Source organism: Podarcis muralis, chromosome W (assembly GCF_964188315.1).
Source record: "Podarcis muralis chromosome W, rPodMur119.hap1.1, whole genome shotgun sequence".
In the NCBI taxonomy this organism is placed as follows: Eukaryota; Metazoa; Chordata; class Lepidosauria; order Squamata; family Lacertidae; genus Podarcis; species Podarcis muralis.
The window spans coordinates 26,552,576-26,573,657 of record NC_135674.1 but is presented as its reverse complement, the minus strand read 5'-3'; the positions used below and the strand labels follow the sequence as shown (position 1 = coordinate 26,573,657).

The 21,082-nt window shown below is 46.4% G+C and overlaps 2 pseudogenes; both read left to right on the top strand.

Moving 5' to 3' along the window:
• Positions 1-21,082, top strand: part of LOC144326336 (adhesion G protein-coupled receptor D2-like) — a 761,129-nt pseudogene that overhangs the window by 82,642 nt on the left and 657,405 nt on the right.
• On the top strand, positions 3,781-4,644 carry LOC144326431 (uncharacterized; annotated as a pseudogene).

Here is a 21,082-nt window from a genome sequence, read left to right as displayed (position 1 = left end):
CCTACTAATACAAAGGAATGACTACTAAAGCTCAAGTGAGCAGAATGAATTTGGCCCTGGAGTCTAAAAGTGAGGGTCATCATGGCACCTCTGCTGCTTGTGGAACGCTCTCCCCGGGGAGGTGGTGCCATCGTTACATATCTTCAGCGCCAGGCAAAAACATTCCTTTTAAACAAGGCTTTTACCTATCTATGCCTTTTACAGTAAGTGGGATGTATTAATGTATGCCCATCCCTGCCATATTTTAATGTATATATGTGGGTTTGTTTGTTGGTGAGTGGTTGAGTTGCTTTGGCAAAAAACAAAACAGAAGTGTCTACTAAACAAACAAACAAACAAACAAACTTTTTCCATTTCTGCCCCAGGTACCTGAGCACCCAGGCAGGCTCCTCCATCATCTCCTCCTCTCTGGTCAGCGACTACGAGGAAATCAGCACCACCGTGCATTACCGCCTCTGGCACCGGGTCCAGGTGAGACTTTGCAGTCCAATCCTGCTGCAAATGGGCATCTTTGTGGATAAACATGTGGAGCAGGGGAGAAGAAGGCAATGGTTGTGGAAGGGCATGGAGTATGTGGAAGAACCATAGCTCATTGACAGAGCAGAAGGTCCTGGGTTCGAACCCCAGCCACAGATCAAGGTACGGCTGGAAGAGATTTCTGCTTGAAACTCTGTCAGTTGGTGTGGAGAAGTGGCTCCCCCACTTTTGGGGGCCACTGCCCCCTTGGTTTCATCAACTCATCCCCAGTGACTTTACTCTACCTTATAAAATGCATTATTCAGATTAGCAGTTTGCACGACCCACTAAAAAAAGATCACAACACCGTCAAACAGTGTTGATTTCCCATTGTTCAAAATGCAGTTGCAACTAGTAAGTTTCATTAACTCAGCAAAACGGATGAACTTGAATTGATCTAGTGATACCAGCGCTTCAGAGCCTGATAGTCACTTACACTTCCAATGCCCCCCTGCTGCCCCCTTACCTCTCAGTGCCCCCCCCCCCAGGTAATTCCACTGCCCCCCGGGGTGCTACTGTCCACTTTGGGAACCTTTGAGCTAGATAGATGGAGCAAAGGTCTGGTAACTTGCTATGTTCCTGTGAAGGGACACTGGTGCAGACCAGGGCTGCCCAAGATGTTTTGCTGCCTGAGGCAAAGGGTAAGATTGTGCCCTCCTCACATTCCTCACCCAGAAGGTGAGTGGACCGGCAGGTGAAACAATGAGAACAGAGTCCGACCTCACACTTCAGAGAAGCAGGCTAGCTTAGGATGGCCAATGCCAGGCCAGGCTGTGAGGCACAGCCAGTGGCTTCAGGAAGAATTGCTGGATGATGATGATGATGATGATGATGATGATAATAATAATAATAATAATAATAATAATAATAATAATAATAATAATATATTTATACCCCGCCCATCTGGCTGGGTTTCCCCAGCCACTCTGGGCAGCTTTCAATAGAATATTAAAATACAATAGTCTATTAAACATTAAAAGCTTCCTTACACAGGGCTGGAGGCTGCCACTGCAGCTGCAAGAGGCTGCCACCTCACTCTGGCTAATGACAGGGACGGCACTGGTCGAGAATTACTGTTATGCCTATCGGCTTGGTTGCTCGAGAGCGAACAGGCAAGATCCCTCACTGGTCTTTTCAAAGGCTTTATTATTGGTGCAAAACATTTACAGTGCAGAGCGCCTCAATTTCATGTCTTGCTCACTCACTAGCAGAATCTCAGAGTGGGCGGTCCTTAAACTTTCCCCAGCAGAGTAGTCTCTTGACCCCCAGCTGACGCCTCCCCTCTCTGCGTGAAAACCTACTGCGCAGGGAAGGCTTGGGTAAAGGGGGACCTCCCTTCCCCCCGCTTTGCTCAGGCACAGTGTCTTGGCTCTTTCTTGCATCCTCCGAGCCCTGCAGCTCTTCCCCACTAGAGGCGGGGCTTTCCTCCTCCGCTGAGGAAGTGCTGCTTCCCACAATCTTTGGAGGCTCTCTGTAATCCAGCTGCCCTTCCACCTCTCGCCTCTGAGCTGATGGCAGTTCCCTGACAATTACCATATGAGTTTTTTAAAAAAGAGTAATGTGTTTTTGTGCACATACCCCAATCCTATGTTTGTGGATGACATGGAGGGTCAGAGACAGTCCAGGAGGGAAAGAGCCCAGTTCCTGCTTCTCAGAATCTGATGCCTCTGGGAAACCCCCAAGCAGGGCATGAGGAAATTTCCCCCTTCTGCCGCTGCACCCCAGCAATTGATGTTCAAAGTGTGCCACTCCTGACTCTGGTTTGCATATGCCTTGGGTGTGGAACTGGATCCAGCCAGCAGCCTAGAGCCAGGACTCTCCCTCCCTCTGTGGGTCATTTTGGTAGGAAGGAGGAGCCGCCCACCAGTCAATTGCCTAGCATCATAGTGAGAGCCAGTATGGTATAATAGAGCGAGCGTTGGATTAGGACCTGGGAGACCAGGGTTCAAATCCCCGCTCTGCAATAAAGCTCACTTGGTATGTATGACCTTGGGGCAGTTGCTGCCTCTCAGCCTAACCAGCTGCGCAGACTGGTTGTGGGTATTAAATGGGGGAGGAGGAGACCCGTGCGCAGCACATTGAGCTCCCTGAAGGAAAAGATGATATATACTGTAAATGTAAAACAAATAAATGAACGGCTGAATGGCAGGATTGAGCCTGGCAGCTTGTAAAAGAAAGTTCAGGGTTCTTCCTCTGGAAAGGAAATATTATGAGTGCAGTCCCAATTCTCCATTTTCAGAGCAGCCCTTTCAGTGTTTACATCTCTTGCATCCTGTGATGTTGGGGAGATGGCCAGGTGGGTGGGGCCAAATGAGGATGTCTCACAAAGCCTAATTAGGCCCACAGGTAGAGGTTCCATAACAGGAGTATACAGCCATTGTGGTTGGTAGCCGTGGGCAGCCTTATTTTCCTCTGTGAATTTGTCTAATTCATTTTTAAAGCTCTCCATGTTGGTGGTCATCCCAAGGTGGTGGTGAGCCCTTTTATTATTTATTTATTGCATTTATTGCATTTATGTCCCCACCTTTTCCTCCATGGCACTCTAACCACTACACGCCCCGGCTCCCCTTCCTCAAAGTGGCCCATGTAGCTGCAGGGTGGCTGCCTTTGTGTAACAGGCCACGTCCCAGCTGGTGCTGATCGTGGTGTTGTGTTTGAATTGGCAGTGATCGAGAGGGTGGAGTTACCCCTGTTGTTTTGAGTGGATCCCCTTTGGGGCTTGATCCAGAGCTGCTTCTCTGTAGGGCTCAAGGCTTCCACTGTTTCCGTCCCACCGCAGGCTCTGCCAGACCAGTTTGTGGAGCCAGTGTGCGTGTTATGTACTGAGTTGAATATGATCCAAAATGCAGCTTTCTGATTGGTCCTAGAACAATAGGATTCAGAATGCAGCAGTTTGATTGGTCCTAGAACAATGCAGCAGTATGATTGGTCTGCAGGAGCCACCCAATCCAGCTCCAGGTGGAAGTGAATCCGCAACCTGATTGGCCTACAGGAGAATCCCGGAATTACCCAATCACGTGTGGCCCATTGTGTAAATAATGTATATAAAGCAGATATTGTGGGGGAACTTTCATTCCTCCTCACCACTATGAGCTGAATAAAGAGCATGAAATCCACTCTCTACTCCAAGCATATTTCACTGGCGACGAAGGTGGGATCCCGCTGAGCTGACCGCCACACACAGCACTGCAGCACCGCCACCTGCCACACCGCTGCCTCACACCGTGTATCCAGGCTTCAGCTCCGGGACCCAAGGAACTCAGGATGGCAACCGACAGCAGCTTCTCGTCGTTCAACCCAGCATCAGGAGACTAGGAAGTGTACGCCTCCCGTTTCACTTTCCTCCTAGAAGCCAAAGGGGTCACCAATGATGCCAAGAAGAGGGCAATATTCTTGAGTGTCTGCGGAGAGGAGATGTTCGTAATCGCCCGGGCTCTCCTTGCGCCTGAAGACGTCGCTACTGTTCCTTACAAAACAATAATGGAACATCTGAAGGGGCACTTCTTGCCGCAGCCCTCGGTGGTGGCTCGTCGAAATGTCTTCTACACAAAGCGGCAAGCCCCTGGGGAAACCATAACTGGGTTTGTGACCTCTCTCCGCCAAGCCGCCCGGTTCTGCAACTTCTCAGAGTTGGAGAATTTGCTTCGTGACCACCTCGGCAGTGGCCTAAAGGATGAGAAGCTGCAACAACGCCTCTACGCCAAGAAGGACCTAACGTTCCAGGTCGCTCTGGAGGAGGCCCTGGCAACGGAAGCTGCCGAGAGGTCGACGCAAGAGGCACGGCCGAGCCTGCCGTCCCAACCGAGGGTCCACCACGAAGACTTCGCCTACGACTCAGGATCCGACAGGGAGGAGGTGCACCGAGTACAGCAGCGCACTCAAGCAGCGCACAGACCACAGCCGCCTCGATGAGAAGGAGGGAACTGCGCAAGCTGCAGGGAGAGTCACGAGAGGAAGACCTCCCGTTTCTGCAACGCAGAGTGCAGGCAGTGCAGAAAATCGGGACACATCGCTCGGGTGTGTCGGGCTCGGCCCACCCGACGCCAGGCATCAGATGACCGATGCACCAAGGCAACTCGACGGAGATCATGGACTGCCAGGTATACCACTTGCCCCACCCCAACATAGAGAAAATTAATGTAGAGGTACAGATAGAGGGGGCCCCGTGCCACATGGAGCTTGACACGGGTTCAACTCTATCCATAATCACTGGCCCCGTGTCGTACGAGGTGCTAAAGGAGGGGGACCAATGCTGGCGCCGCCACTGCGACCAGCTACTGTGACGATTCCCGGGAGAAAACCAGGAGGACAGGTCAGAGGTGTCCCAAAGGAACAGTGGAGCAATGAGGCCCGTAGTGCAGGAGGGGCCAGCAGGGGAGGCAGAATCAGTAAATACAGAGAGGACCCGCAAGGCCGAAAGGACACCAGAACCAGAGCCACGACTGAGCGAGCCGGTTGCGCCAGACCAAACAGCCCCATAACAGCCAGCATCCTCGGAACACGAGCCAGAACCTGAACCCCTGACTAGGGAACACCCCAGGCCGCAACGCATATGTAGGCGGCCGGCGTACCTTGAGGACTATGAATGCAACCTCCCGGGCAGGACTGGAACTTAGAGGGGAGGGGTGTTATGTACTGAGTTGAATAGGATCCAAAATGCAGCGGTCTGATTGGTCCTAGAACAATAGGATTCAGAATGCAGCAGTTTGATTGGTCTGCAGGAGCCACCCAATCAAGCTCCAGGTGGAAGTGAATCCTCAACCTGATTGGCCTACAGGAGAATCCTGGAATTAGCCAATCACGTGCAGCCCATTCTGTAAATAATGTATATAAAGCAGACAATTTGGGGGAACTTCCATTCCTCGTTACTATGAGCTGAATAAAGAGCATGAAATCCACACTCGACTCAGAGTATATTTCAGGGAGTTTCCACCAGCACCAGCCACTTCTCCTTCTGCAAGCAGTGCCACCCGAATTCCCACCTGGGATGAGCTGCTTGGCGCACTAAACTGAGCCGTTGGAGAAAGACTGAGGCGGGCGGCAAGTGGGAGGGGGAAGTCGTGCGCTTCTGTCCCGTGAGAAAAGAGCTGATCCTCCCAGGAGGCAGCCTGCTTGCAGACAAGGGTCAGAGACAGAAGGCAGAGATAGCACCTGGCCTTGGGGTGCCCGCCCTCCGACGCCTCTGCCCGTGCACTTTGCCGCGTGGCTTTTGCCTGAAAGGGTCCTGGGTGCTCGTCATTAAGGTGGCTGCTAATTGTGTTGATGGCGCTGGGCTCTGTCTCTCCAGTTGCGCTTCCTCGGTTCAGAGGTGGAATATAGCAACTGGGCTGGGCTGCCACAAAGCCCATCAAGGCCACAGGCTGCTAGCATGACTCATCCCGGCTTTCTCATCTGAGGGGAAAGGATGCACAGTCTTAAATGCTGGCCTTGGCAACTTGGCTGAGCTACCTTGGGCCAGTCCTTGGGCCAGCTTAGCCTCCCTCACAGAGGGTTGTTCTGAAGATACACTCAGGAAAACACCCGAGGCCATGGACATGGGGAGGGAGACCAGGCTGGAAGGAGCGAAGAGGGGGCATGAAGAAGAAGAACGAGGAGAATGGGGTCTGGAAAAGGGGGGTGGGGAGCAATACCACCCCCCCAGCCGCTCCAGGATGGGAAGTGCATCCCAGGTGAAGCGGGATTCAGGCGGAGGAGGATGTCGGGTTGGGTGGGGGTTGCCAGGAGCAGCACGATGTCCTTCAAACTCCCGGGTTCCACTCTCCAGGCAGGCACCCAACATGGCCAGCTGGCAAGGGCTCTTTCTTACTCTGGCCTTGGCATGCAGATCCCGGGTTCAGTCCCAGATCTCTGGAGCTGAAAGGCTCTTGGGCATGAATATGAAAGGCAGCATCTGTCAGAATAGGTCATACTGAGCCAGTACAGATGAACATGACTATTGGTTCGCTTCCTCTGCTATCTACCTTTTAGGGCACCTCAGAGGTGGCAGAGAGAGGCAGGAGAGAGACTCCGGCCTCTACAGAAGGCTGCACCCCTATTGGAAAACTGTGTACGTGCAGCTACTCACACAGAGTCAATTAAGGTTTGGCAGACAGCCAGAAGGTCATGTGAAGGAGTAAGTCTGCCTGGTGATAACAGAGGCATGGAGACCACTCCCTGATTGGTCAAGCTCTCTCAAGGGAGTGATAATTAATGGCATACTAACTAGTGGTTCAGTGTGTCAGTGAGTGTAGGAGTTGTGAGTCGTGTCAGAGAGAGCTAGCAAAAGATCTGTGTTCTGTTCCTGTAAATAGTTCACTGTATATAACAAACACCTAACTACAAGTTCCTGGTTCCTGCTTCGTCTATCCTGTCTGCAGCCAAGTTGCCACTTGCTTCCGTGGATTCTGCGTATACTCTGCTAGGTCTGGCTAAGGTCCTGCAACTAGTCAGAAAGTTGCAAAACACCAAATAGGTTTTACCAATAACCTCCATGTCCCCACCCCAACTTTTAGGACTAGAAGCAAGAGACAGCTTTGCTGAGCACGTGCTCCTTCCCAGGGAGATGAAACTCTACACTACTGTTCACTGAATTGCTCGCGAAGCAGCCATACTCCAGGCTCTTATTGTCACAGCCCTGCAGGATCAGACCAAGGCCCATCTAGTCCAGCTCTCAGCAGCCCAGCAGATGTCCAAGGGAAGCCCCAAGCAGATTCCAAATGCAGCCCCACTCTCCCCACTGGGGACGCCCGCAACTGGTATGCAGAGGTAGACTGCCTCTGCGGCTGGAGGTGCAACATGGTCTAACCCTCCATGAATTTGACTAATCCTCTCTTAAAGCCATCCCCGTCAGTGCCTCTGGAAGGAGGAAATTTCAGTGTCACTAGGCACTCTGTGTCTGGCCTGAATCTGCCAACATTCCTCTTTCTTAAAGAGATCCAGGTTCTGATATTATGAGGGAGAAAACATCGCTCTGCACCTTTCCCACATCATGCATACTTCTATGATGTCCCCACTTTCCCCCCTCTCCCAAAGCCCCAAAGCCTCCTACATTGTAAGCCTTCCTTACAGGGGAATCATCAGAACCACCTGTGCTGCAGAGCTTCTGGCTGAAAGGCGACTCATGGAGATTTGCAATGACTGCTGCAATGCACCCCTAATGATTCAGATTGTATCATTATAGCCTTATTGTGTTTATACCTACGGGACCGCCTCTCCTGGTATGCCCCACAGAGAAACTTACAGTCTTCAAATAAAAACATCTTGAAGGTCCCAGGCCACAGAGAAGTTAGGCTGGCCTCAACTAGAGCCAGGGCTTTTTCGGCTGTGGCTCTGATCTGGTGGAACACTCTGTCACAAGAGACCAGGGCCCTGCGGGACTTGACAACTTTCCGCAGGGCCTGCAAGACAGAGCTGTTCCACCAGGCCTTTGGCCAGGGCACAGCCTGACTCCCTCCCTCGGCAATCTTCGCGGAGCTCTGGCCCAATGGTTGCCAGTGGCTTGAATTAATTAATTTTATAATGAATGATTTTAGAATGTTGTTTATGCTGTACTTTTGTACTGTTTTATTGTTGTTAGCCGCCCTGAGCCCGGCTTCGGCTGGGGAGGGCGGGATATAAATAAAATTTATTATTATTATTATTATTATTATTTGTTATTGATATATTAAATTTGTATAATATTAGAAGCGGTGTGGCTGTGAGTACCATGAAGGGAGCCTGCACTTTGTGATTTGCCAGGGCACTACTGCAGGTTAGGAAGGAGGAAGAGGCAAAGATCCTTTCCCCAGTAAAACACGTTTGCACCCAGGGTGTTTCCAGACTGTCAGTATTTTGTGGGAGGGATTCAGGTCCAGCCCAGAACTTCAGCTTTTCCAATGAGAATGGATTAAAGCACTCTGACCATTTCCTTAGTAGAGTCTAACCACTGTGTTAAGTTTGGGGCAAGCAAGACATGAACACAAAACAAACAAGTGGCCGTCTCCTCCGGAGGAACCCCTGCACTGTAAATATATTGACAGCACACTTACAGGTCTTTTGTATCGGCATCCCAGAACTGTGAAGGTTGCCTCAACTGTTGAGCAACACAGCTAAGGAAGAAGGAGTGGAGTGTCTCCAGGGGGAGCATAGCTCCCATTCCCTTCCAAACACACAGACAGGACAGTGTGGTGGCACCCAGGGAATAGTTGCAGCAGCCGGATGGCTGGCTGAAACACACACCATTGCACTCTTTTTGAATGGGATTCAATCTGAATCAGCCAGTTAGTGAACTTGGTGCTCCTGTGCAACAAGCCCACTACAAAATTGCTCTTTCCCTCACACTTCCAGGTCCCTCCAGCTGGGCTTTTTTGAGTGTGATGGATTTTTCTCACTGCAGAGCAGTTTGTCTTTAAGCTGAAGGTCACCAGGAAAGCAAGGGAGACTAAAAATTTTGCATTTGTTGATATATTAAGGTTTTAATAACTCTAATAATTACTAACTGTGTGGAAATGACTGGAAAAAGGGAAAAAAAGGAAAATCAAGGCTTTCAACTCTTGGTTTCCTGGAAGAAGATCAAAAGACTCCCCTGGACTAGAAGAGACATCTCATTAACAACTGGAGAAATGCCAAAGAACTTTGGATATCTGCTTGGGAGGTTTCTGATGCAGTATTAATTTAACAAGGAGCCAGGAGTGAAACCGAAAGTAGACTGACCAGCTAGCTGAATCAAATTATATTGCTATGGGGTGGAGGGAAACCTCTAACATTTTACTTTTTGATACTTGTACTTCCAGGGTGAATTGAATGGGGGGAGGGGTTGGACGAGAGGCAGAAAGAAGAGCTAACTTGTCCGTGACTGGGGGCGCAATCTGGACTGTTCTACAGGGGCGCAAGATCACCTAGCTACGGCTCTGCACCTCTGGACTAATGCAGGGGTGGATGGTGCTCATTGGGACTGGTAGGGTGGAAGGCAAGGAGGCCAACAGTAGGTGGCACCAGAGCCAAGGAGTGGCAGAGCCAATGTGTTCTGTATCTGAGATGGAGTGGGAAGGGGCTGGCAGCCACAGCAGCCATCCCCTGTCTGCCCTCATGGACCGGCCAGAATCCACTGTGCAAATGCTCATCTTGCCAGAATCTGGGTCTTCTGCCCTTGAAGTACAGAACTTCCGCTGTTGCTCTCTCAGAAACCGTGCCCAGGTGGGATGTTTCGTTTTTTGTAGCTGCTTCATCCCTGAGGAAGTTGTAGGTGACACAACTCCTGCATCTCTAATGTGGGAAGGTTTGGAGGTATAACAAATTCCACCCTTTATCCTTGGCTCCATGGAAAGAAGGCATCTTTATATTATGCATGCATTTCACAGGCCAGCACCCCTTCCTGAGGGGGAGAATGTTGGGATACTGCCAGGGAGACAAAGGCCATCATGCCTCCACGTCGATTCCGGACGATCCATCAATCTCCCGTAGAAACGCAGTATCAGTCAATTAGCGACAGAAGCCTCAGAAACAGCTGTCCACATTCCAAGGACTTGTGCACGCCCTTTGCAGAGTTTGCACAACGAAAGATGCACTCAGGAGAGCATATTTACAACTTTAGTCAGCATTGGTCAGAACAAAGGAAAAAAACATGACTGCCTGCCTGCATGTCCAGGCACAGAGAGAAAAACAACAGCTATATACAAAAACAGAAACTTCCTGTGAGCCGGAAGTACGCAGGCTGTGACACAACAACCTGCTCCCTTTTTAAGGTGGAACGGAAATATCCTAACAGAGAAGAGGCCCAGAAAAGATGAGCCATTCCCAGCCCTTCCTACATCACACCAGCAGTTTAAATGGCAACACTCCTTTGCAAGATTTTTCGCCTTTTTAATTGTTTGTTATGGAAAATCAATAAAATGATAAGTTGCCCCTGCCAAAGGGTTGCATGTCATCTGGCTGAAGACTTTTTGTTAAAGTTCAGGTGTGCTAAAAGTTGAACCTATGCTGTGTGCGTGTGTGTCCGTCTGTCCATCCATGTGGCCACTTCTAGCCACCTGCTGAAATCAGGAGTTGGGAGGAAAGCCTTCTTCTTACCTTCTGAGCTTTCTCATGCTTCAGAGGACCACACATCATGGTGCCATTCAGTTGGACCTGGAAATTAGCCAAGCTTTCCCCCAGTTCTGGTTACATTAGCTTGTCTCCCTTCCAGTCCAACCCCCAGCTTGAGCTGGAGTTGGGTGGACTCCTCATCTCTTAACGCCCTGGCTTCAAAACATAGAAAGTGGGTTTGGTACCCTGTGACACATGCCCTCAAGGAAACCATTCCTGCACATCTGAATCTCTAGGGTTTGTGTTGTAACCTTCCCATGGGCAGCTTTGTGCAGGAATGTTTGAGTGTGATGGATTTTTCTCATTCCAGAGCAGTTTGTGTTTAAGCTGAAGGTCACCAGGAACTCACATGAAGATTGTGGTCATGCATGTGTAGTCTCCGAAGCTAAATCCCTCTGTTTTCAGCAGGGCTGTGTATTTACCATTCAACCCTCTCCAAAGAATCCTAAGAACCTTAGTTTTCCTTTCACAGTGCTACGATTCCCAGCACTCTTAACAAACCATTGTTCCCAGGACGTTTTGGGTGTGGGTGGGAAGAGATGTGCTTTACATGTGCGGTGTGCAGAGACTTCCGGGGTGGCGCCATCGGTAATGGCGGATTCCCTCTGATCTGGAGGAACTGGCTCCACGGGAAACGGGTCTGTTCCGCTACGGCAAAGCGGGGACCCTTTAAAAAATCACAGGCGGATGAAGCCTGTGACCATGGGACTCGGCGGGCACCTTTCGCGCCCCCCCCCAATCCGTAAAGGAACCCAATTACGGGTTCCGGAGCGAAGAGGGGCAAGTGGCGCGGTGCTGAGAGTCAACTGCTTCTTCCGTGGAGCGAAGCCGCATAGCCGTTGCCGGAGAGCGCTACCTTTTTCCTGGGACAATTTGGCTACAAAAACAACTACCCGTGAGTAGATTAAATTTGGACAATTGGACTTTAATCAACGACCAGTGAGTAGAACGGAAAATTGGATTGAGAATTTTTTCTTAAATTGGCACTGAAGCGGGAAGGTCTAAACAGGAAGTCCGCCTTCCGTTTCTTGTAGATAGATTAAAGCAAAGACATGGTAAACTAGAGTTCAAAAAATTGTTCACAAAGGATAAACTTTCATCATTTAAAAGTACTGAACCCCCTTCGGAAGCAGGAAAAGAGGGGGGATTGTTTCCGGATTGTTTAAACCTGCAGAAGAGAGTGTAAAGAAAAGTAATTTTCCACCGTCTTGAACCTGGGAGCGGGGTGTCAGGACAGAAGCTTTTGGGAAGTTCATTGACTATAGACAAACGTTTGTGACAGACAGTTAAAAGAGAAACATAGTGATTCCATTGTTCTCCTTCGCATGTTAAAGGAACAAATATTGACAAAATATCTGAAAAAGGAAACTTTGTTGTTAGATCTGCTTTTGAAAAAAAAGAAGAAGAAAAGAGATGGATACAAATAGAAGTTTTTCCCCTAGAGGGAGCTTGTGAAACTGTTACTGAATTTGAACTGGGGAGCTTTGCAGCTGCAACAGATTAAGACCGTGGGAACAGACTTCTGACCTTGCATAACAATGTACTCAGAGGCTCTGGTGCGTGCTTTCTGCAAGACAAGTGCTTTACTGGAACAGTTACATGAGAAGACGGAACAGTTATATGAGAAGACGGAACAGTTATATGAGAAGACGGATTTGATGACTGTTGCGATTAGAAATTTTGGACAGGTAGTGCGTATCTATATAGAACCCACCCAGGAACCAACTTGTGCTCTGACAGATCAGATGAGGGAGGAGGTTGTTGTTGGACCTCGGGTGGCAGAGATGGAGGGAGCTGTGGCTCAGCAGAAACATGAGTTGTTGGATCTGACAAATGAATTTGGAAAAAGCCAGATTTGGAGAGATAGAGTTGTATTTGGCTTGGAGATGGGGGCTGCATAGACCCCCCTATGCAGGGATGTTTTGACCTTTCAAGTCTGGCAATGGGCCGTGAGGAGTCTGGGGTTGTGGGGGTCCTCAACTCTGGAGGGGGTTTGAAACACGTCTTTAAAAAACACATGGAGTTCAGTGTGGGCTATGGAAAAGGGGCTGATCTGTCGAGAAGGGACAAAAATATTGTTAAGTTGGAGTTTCCACGAGTGAAAGGACCAGGAGACAAAGTAAAGTACAGGTATAAATATGAAGAAGATCTGCGGAAGGGACATGGAAGAGACTTAAGGGCCTCGGACATAAGATTACCAGGTTAATGAACTAGATGGATGGGATAGAAAGGACTGACTAAACCCGGGACCAGGAGGAAGAGACGTTGGATGAAGATTGGAAGAATGTTTTTTAAAAATTTTATTTAGGATTGTTCTGAAAAATTAATGAATATTAGAAAAATGTTGGAATGAAATTATTTGGCTTTAGCAGAAATGTTAAAAAGAACTTTGCAAGAATATGCTATGGTTAGGAGAAATTGGTATAAATAAGATTTAAGTTTTAAATTTTAGGATTTTTTATGTATTATAGGTCAAAATAGATTAAGGTAATTTAATGACAGGATATTATGAAAAATGGAAAGGATTTGCTGTTATAATTAACAACTAGAATACAAAAAAGGGAGGTGTGAGGAGGTTGATGAAATAAGGTCATGACAGTTAAGGATTTGGGAATATTGGATCTGTTTTTAAATTTTTGTGGTTTATTCTTGTTTTTTGATTTTGATGTGTTATGTGTTATGTGTTTTTGTTTTTTGATTTTGATTTGTATCGATTTGTATTATTTGACTGCTGTTTCTCTTTTTATTGCTTCCCCCCCTTCTTTTTCTATCTATTTCTTTGTAATTTTAAAATTCTTAATAAATATCATTTTTTAAAAAAATACATGTGCGGTGTGCAGGCATCTCCCAGCACATGTGTGTGGGGATTCAAGACTTGGCATCACCAAAACGCAAAGAGACAGCCCCATGCAACCTCACATGCAAAGATTTCTGCCCATGCTTCAGACATGCAGCCCTAAGAGCAGCTCTGACTCCCACTCTAGGCCCCTCTGCCCCAGACTTCCTCCTGATGTAGGCTACAGGATCTGGGAAGTCTGAGTCAGCTTTGAGGTGTGGTTCCATATAGTCGTTAGTACTGTTGTGTTTTTGCCAGAGAGCCACGTGGTAAGGAAGATCTCCAAGCACGCTTCCTAGGGGGGTCCTCTTCAATCCTCAGATGTGCCCACAAAGGCATGATCCAGCACCCTCATGCCACAGCTGCCTCTGAAGTGAGCCTCCCTCCGGTAAGAGGCATGCCTCACAGCTGAGTGCCTGGTACTTTGTGTAGCGTGGGGGCAGGGAATCTTTTGGGCTCCCAGATATTGCCAGATCCAATGGCCTTCTGCCCCAGTCAGCATGGCCGACGGTCAGGGGTGATGGAATCTGTTATGTACTGAGTTAAATAGGATCCAAAATGCAGCAGTCTGATTGGTCCTAGAACAATAGGATTCAGAATGCAGCAATTTGATTGGTCCTAGAACAATGCGGCAGTATGATTGGTCTGCAGGAGCCACCCAATCCGGCTCCAGATGGAAGTGAATCCACAACCTGATTGGCCTACAGGAGAATTCCAGAATTAGCCAATCACGTGCAGCCCATTGTGTAAATAATGTATATAAAGCAGATACTTTGAGGGGACATTCATTCCTCCTCACCACTGTGAGCTGAATAAAGAGCATGAAATCCACTCTCAACTCTGAGTATATTTCACTAGCGACGAAGGTGGAATCCCGCTGAGCTGACAGCCACACACAGCACCGCAGCACCGCCACCTGCCGCACCGCTGCCTCGCACCGTGTACCCAGGCTTCAGCTCCGGGACCCAAGGAACTCAGAATGGCAACCGACAGCGACTTCCGGAGGCGGCGCCATCGGCAATGGCGGATTCCCTCTAGTCTTGAGGGAGTAGCTCCGCGGAAATCGGGTCTTGCCGCTACGGCGAAGCGGGGACCCTTTCGAAAACAACAGGCGGGTGAAGCCTGTGACCGTGGGACTCGGCAGGCACCTTTAGCACCCCCCCAACTTGCGAGGGAACCCTGCAAGGGGTTCTGGAGCGAAACGGGGAGTTTGGCGCGGTGCTGAGAGTCGATTGCTTCTTCCGTGGAGTGAAGCCGCGCAGCTGTTGCCGGAGAGCGCTGACCTTTTTCCTGTGACAATTCGGCTATTAAACAACTTTTTTTTTTATTAAATATTTATTAAAGTTTTCAATATGCATACATAATTGGTTCACAATAAAATATCAGTCATAACATATTTTCACAACTTCTCTGGACTTCCTCTCATCTCCCGCTCCCATTTTCATCATAAGAAAAAAAAATTTCCAGCAAATTATCCTCTTATTTACATTATACACCCTCAAACTTACTTTATAATCTGATAGTTCCTAAATAGTTCACATTTTCTTAATCTCACTTGTCTTCCTAATTCTATCTAATTTAGTGGTGCCCAATTCTTTATGATTTAGCAACCTGCTTAACATTCAATCAGATTACAATGTTTTTGTAAATAAATTTTAAATTTCTTCCAGTCTTCTTCCATCCTCTCTTCTCCCAGGTCTCGGATCCTGCCTGTCATCTCGGCCAGTTCCATGTAGTCTATCAGTTGCATCTGCCAGTCTTCCAATGTGGGGAAATCTTGAGTTTTCCAATGCTTCGCTAGGAGTATCCTTGCTGCTGTTGTTGCATACATAAAAAATGTTCGGTCCTTCTTTACCACCCCTTGGCCGACAATGCCCAGGAGGAAGGCCTCTGGTTTCTTAGTGAAGGTATACTTAAATACCTTTTTCAATTCATTGTATATCATTTCCCAGAAGGCCTTCACTTTAGGGCATGTCCACCAGAGGTGGAAGAATGTTCCTTCACTTTCTTTACACTTCCAACATTTATTATCAGACAGGTGGTATATTTTTGCCAGTTTGACTGGGGTCATGTACCATCTGTAAATCATTTTCATTATATTTTCTTTCAAAACATTACATGCAGTAAAGTTCAACCCAGTAGTCCATAGCCTTTCCCAGTCCTCAAACATGATGTTATACCCAATATCCTGCGCCCACCTTATCATAGCAGATTTAACCATTTCATCTTGAGTGTTCCATTTTAGCAGCAAGTTATACATTCTAGAAAGTACCTTAGTCTTTGGTTCTAACAGTTCTGTTTCTAATTTCGATTTCTCCACCTGGAACCCTAGCTTCTTGTCATTTTTAAAAATTTCCTTGATCTGAGCGTAATGTAACCAGTCTCGCACTTTATCCTTCAATTTCTCCTGACTCTGCAATTTCCAACTGTCTCCATCCTTTTCTAGTATCTCCCAATATTTTGGCCAATTGGCCTCCATATTGGGTGTTTTTCGGGCCTTAGCTTCCATAGGTGAGAGCCACCTTGGAGTTTTGTTTTCCAATAAGTCTTTGTATCTTGTCCAGACATTAAACACTGCTTTTCTGACAATATGGTTCTTAAAGGCCTTATTGATCTTAACCTTGTCATACCATAAATATGCATGCCATCCAAAAGCATTGTTAAACCCTTCCAAATCCAACACGTCAGTGTCTTCGAGAAGTAGCCAGTCTTTTAGCCAGCAGAAAGCTGTGGCCTCATAATATAACTTTAAGTCCGGCAGGGCAAAGCCCCCTCTTTCTTTCGCATCAGTTAATATCTTAAACTTAATTCTGGGCTTTTTGCCCTGCCAGACAAACTTAGAGATATCTCTCTGCCACTTCCGGAAGCACTCCGTCTTGTCCACAATCTGAAGTGTTTGGAACAAGAACAACATCCTTGGCAATACATTCATCTTGATAGCAGCAATTCGGCCTAACAAAGAAAGTTTCAATTTGGTCCAACTTTCTAAGTCTCTCTTAATTTCTGACCAACATTTTTCATAGTTATCTTTAAATAGACTCAGATTTTTTGCTGTTATGTTTACCCCTAGGTACTTTACCTTTTTAACCACATTTAGTTCTGTCTCTCTCTGAAACCGTTCTGACTCTGTATCTGTCAAGTTCTTTTCCAATACTTTAGTTTTCTGTTTGTTTAGTTTAAATCCCGCCACCCGACCAAAGTCTTGAATCAATTGTAATACTCTTTTCGTACTAGATTCTGGCTCCTGCAGGGTCAAAACTAGGTCATCTGCGAAGGCTTTAAGTTTATATTGTTTCGCTCCGACCTGAATTCCTTTCACCAACCGGTCCCCTCTAATCATGTTCAGGAGCACCTCCAGAACCGAAATAAATAGCAAAGGGGAGATGGGGCAGCCTTGTCGTGTTCCTTTTTCAATTTTAAACTCTTTGGTAACCACATTATTAACTATCAATTTAGCTTTTTGCTCTGAATATATCGCCTCAATCCCATTCTCAAAACCCAGTCCCACCTCCATTTCTTTTAAATTACCCTTCATAAATTTCCAGGAAATATTGTCAAAGGCCTTCTCCGCGTCTATAAAAATTAAGACTGCTTTTGTATTTATATCTGTTTGCAAAAGTTCCAAGATATCAATAATGTTCCTTGTATTAGCAAACAGATGTCTACCTGGGAGAAAGCCTGCCTGGTCCTTGTGGATTACTTCATTTAGAACTTTTTTAAATCTGCTTGCCAAAATGTCTGCAAATATTTTGTAATCCACATTCAAAAGAGAGATGGGACGATAATTCTTAAGTTGTGTCTTTTCAGCTTCCGATTTTGGTATCAATGTGATAAAAGCTTCCTTCCACGACTCCGGCGCCTTCTTCCCCTCCATAATTTCATTGGTAACCTCCATAAGTGGTTGTATCAAATAGTCTTTTAGTGTTTTATAGTACTTGGAGGTCAGTCCATCAGGCCCTGGAGATTTGCCCAGTTGCATGTTCTGAATGGCTTGTTCAATCTCTTGCCGTGTTATTCTAGAGTTCAGGGTTGTTCTATGTTCTTGTGAGAGTTTTGGTAGCCCATTTTTTCCCAAAAATTGCTTAATCTCTATCTCATCTTGTGGCCCTTGAGTATAAAGTTTTTTGAAGTATCTCTGAAAAGACTTTCTAATGTCCACAGGGTTCTGAATGTTCCTTCCATCAATTACCAAATTTGTAACTGTATTTAGTTTTTGTCTTCTCTTCAACTGCCAAGCTAGCAGTTTTCCACATTTGTTCGCCGACTCAAACGTTTTTTGTTTCATTAATTTGACCTTCCACTCTATTTCTTGGTTTATCAGTTTAGAATATTGTGCTTGATGTAGTTTAATTTCTCTCAGAGTCGCCTGTAATTTCGGATTTGACCTTAACTTCTTCTCTAATTCCTTTATTTTGTCCAAAATCTTGTCTTTCTTCTCATTTTGTATCCTTTTCTTTATAGCATTCTGTTGTATCAAGAACCCTCTCATCACCGCTTTGCTTGCGTCCCAAATGGTTCTTTTTTCCACAGTAGTGTTCATATTTATCTCAAAATAGTCCTTCAAGGCTTTTTGGGCCTTCTTAGTGATTTCCTGATCTCTAAATAAGTTGTCATTCATTTTCCATCTAAAGGAGCCGGTTGGTAGTAGTGTCATATCCATCTTTATAGCGTTATGGTCGGAGCAGGTCTTTGCGCAGATTTCCACCTTTCTGGCCTTAGGTGCCAGACCTCTAGATATCTAAATTTGGTCGATTCTTGTCCAAGTCAGTTGGGCTTCAGAGAAGAATGTTCCCTCTCTTCCCAAGGGGTTCTTTATCCTCCAAATGTCAATCAAATCCATATTGTCTGTCATTTCAAAAAAGGTTTTTGGTAGTCTGCCGTCTTTTGTAACATTTTGATTCTGTGACTTATCCATGTAGGTTGAAACAACCCCATTCATGTCTCCCATCATAATGATGTTGTCATAGTCCAGAAAATCCAGCATGGTCTCATGCAACTTCTTGTAGAATTCCGATTTTCCTTCATTTGGTGCATAAATTCCTAATATCAGAAGCTTCTCTCCTTGATGCTGTATTTCAATTGCCAAAATTCTTCCATGTTCATCCTTGAATAAGAATTTAGGTGACAGGCTCTCTTTTGCGTATATCACCACCCCTCTTTTCTTTACTTTATCCGAAGAGATAAATTCTTGGCCAAGTCTTTTGTTTATTAATACCTTCCTGTGGAGCCTAGTCACATGTGTTTCTTGCAAGCAAATAATGTCCAATTGTTCTTTTTTCAATATGTGGAATATTTTTTTTCCTTTTTTCTGGAATGTTACAGCCATTAATGTTCCAGCTCAAAAGTTGCAGAGACATCCTGAATAGGTCTGGTTATTTTTCTGGGGGTGGTGCTTTATTCGATGGATCTTCTGGTTTCGAAGGTGCAGGTACCGCCAGTGCTCCAGGCCCAAACGGGGAATCAATTCCTTTTTGAAGGTCCTCTTCGTATGTAGACAAAAATTTATCTCTCTCTTCCAGTGTTCTAATTTTGACTTTCTTCCCTCTGAAGGTGAAGGAAAGTCCTTGGGGAAATTCCCACCTAAAAACGATTGAGTTGCACCTTAGTAGTCTAGCTAGTTCAGAAAAGGCGGATCTAAGGTCCAACAGCTGTTTAGGGATGTCTTTGTAAATTTCAATTCTTCTGTCCAGAATGTCCAGTGACTTCCCGTAATGTAGGCCCAAAATCTTGTCCCTTTCCTCCTTTGATCTCAATGTTATCAAACAGTCTCTGGGCTTCTCCTTTCTTGCAAGCCTTCCAAGCCTGAAAGCTGAAACAATTTTAAAGTCCTTTTCCTCCAAATTCCAAAATTTGGAAAATTCTTTAGTCAGGAACTCAGCTAGGTTGCTTTCTTCTGCCTCTGGTACCGACCTGATCCTAAGGTTACTCTCCCGATTCCGCAGTTCAATCATAGAAAGATAGGTCTGGTGTTCACTTACTTGTTTGCCGAGTGGTCTTACCTCTTGTTCTAGATTTTCAAGCTTTTGACTAGTGTCCTCAGCCAATTTCCGATTCTCTACTGTGGCCTCCTTCAATTCTCCAATTGCTTGCACGTTCTGTGCTACTTGTCCTGTTAATCTATTTAAACTTTCTGTGTTCTGATCAATTTTAGCTGTTTGCACATCAACCTTCTTTTCCAAAGACTCCAATTTTTCAAAAATCTTCTCTAAGATATTAGCAGATGTTCCTGAGGCCATATCCTCTAGTTGTAGTTGCTCAGTCTCTCCCTCCCTTATCTGTGACAGTGAAACTGCTTCTTCCTCTGAAGGCAAAGTTGGTACAGATGATCTACGTGTCTGCAATGCTGAGGTTAAAGTTGTTATAGTTGTTTGTCTAGCTCTTCCCCTTTTTCTTGTGCCACTCATTCCAGTGTTATCTAGGAGTCAAGGTCAAGCTGAGTTGTTCCCATGGGAAGACAGAAGCCAGAGAAAAATCCAAAGCCGGAGGAAGGGAAAGAGAAAGTAAAGTGATGCCGCTGTTATAAATCCCCAATCCTCTAGAGGGAGCATAAAATGTCTTTAGGGAAGAGTCCAATTCTGTTAAAATTAAAAATCAAATTTTATATCCAGGAACCTTCAATAGCAGATATTAAGCAGAGTCAATGTTGGCAGCCACATTGTTTCTAGCAGTGCACACTGGTGTTGCAAATGATGTTTAAAAGTTTCAAGTCAAGCACCCTCAGATAAATGCAGGCTCTGATACACAATAGCCAAATCTGTAAAACTGACAGTCTCTCAGTCTCTCAGGCAGCTCCAATCCCTGGGTTTCTCATTTAAATTGTAATTCCAATAGAAGAATATTGCCACAGCTCAAATAAAAAGCAAGTTCATAAGCTTTAAGTCCTTACTTTGCTTAAAAGGTTCAGTGGGTGCTCAAATCTGTCATTTAAAAGAGATCTATTCTACGCCTCCACTCCTCCTGCTCTTTGCTTTCCAGTTCAATAGCAGCGGAAGACGGACTTCCTTTTTCCACGTCTCTCCGCTTTCAGCCAAATTCACTATTTTAGTCCCGAATTTTTAGTAGTCAGTCTTTACTCACGGGTTGTAACTTTATTTCAAATCAGTAGTTTGCAGGAAAAAAGGTCAGCGCTCACCGGCAGCAGCAGCGCGGCTTCACTCCTCGGATCGCGAAACGGCTCACAGCGCCGCAACCCCCTCCACGTTCCGGAGCCCCTTACGGGGTTCCTTCAACGATTTGGGGGTCACTTCTGGCGCCCACCGAGCCTCAAGACCGCAGGCTCTTGCTGCCTGCGGGTTTCCAAGATGGGTCTCCGCTTCGCCGTAGCGGACGACCCTTTTCCGAGGAGCTTCCCCTTCAGTATTAGAAGAGGACCGCCATTGCCGTTCGCGCCGCCTCCGGAAGTCTCGGCTATTAAACAACTACCCGTGAGTAGGTCAAGCTTTAAGATTGGAGGCTAAAGGAAAAAGAAGGCTTAATTTGGTACTGAAGCAGGAAGGTGTAAACAGGAAGTCCACCTTCTGTTTTGTATATAGATCAAAGCAAAGACTGTTTAAGCTAAGACCTGGAGAGGTGCGTTAAAAAGACTCAAATCCAAACGTCAAATTAAAAGAATTCCCTCCCTGAACTGCAGGAGAGGAGACGGAAGAGGGGAAAGTATTTATTGCCTACAAAAAAAGAAAAGAAGGAGAA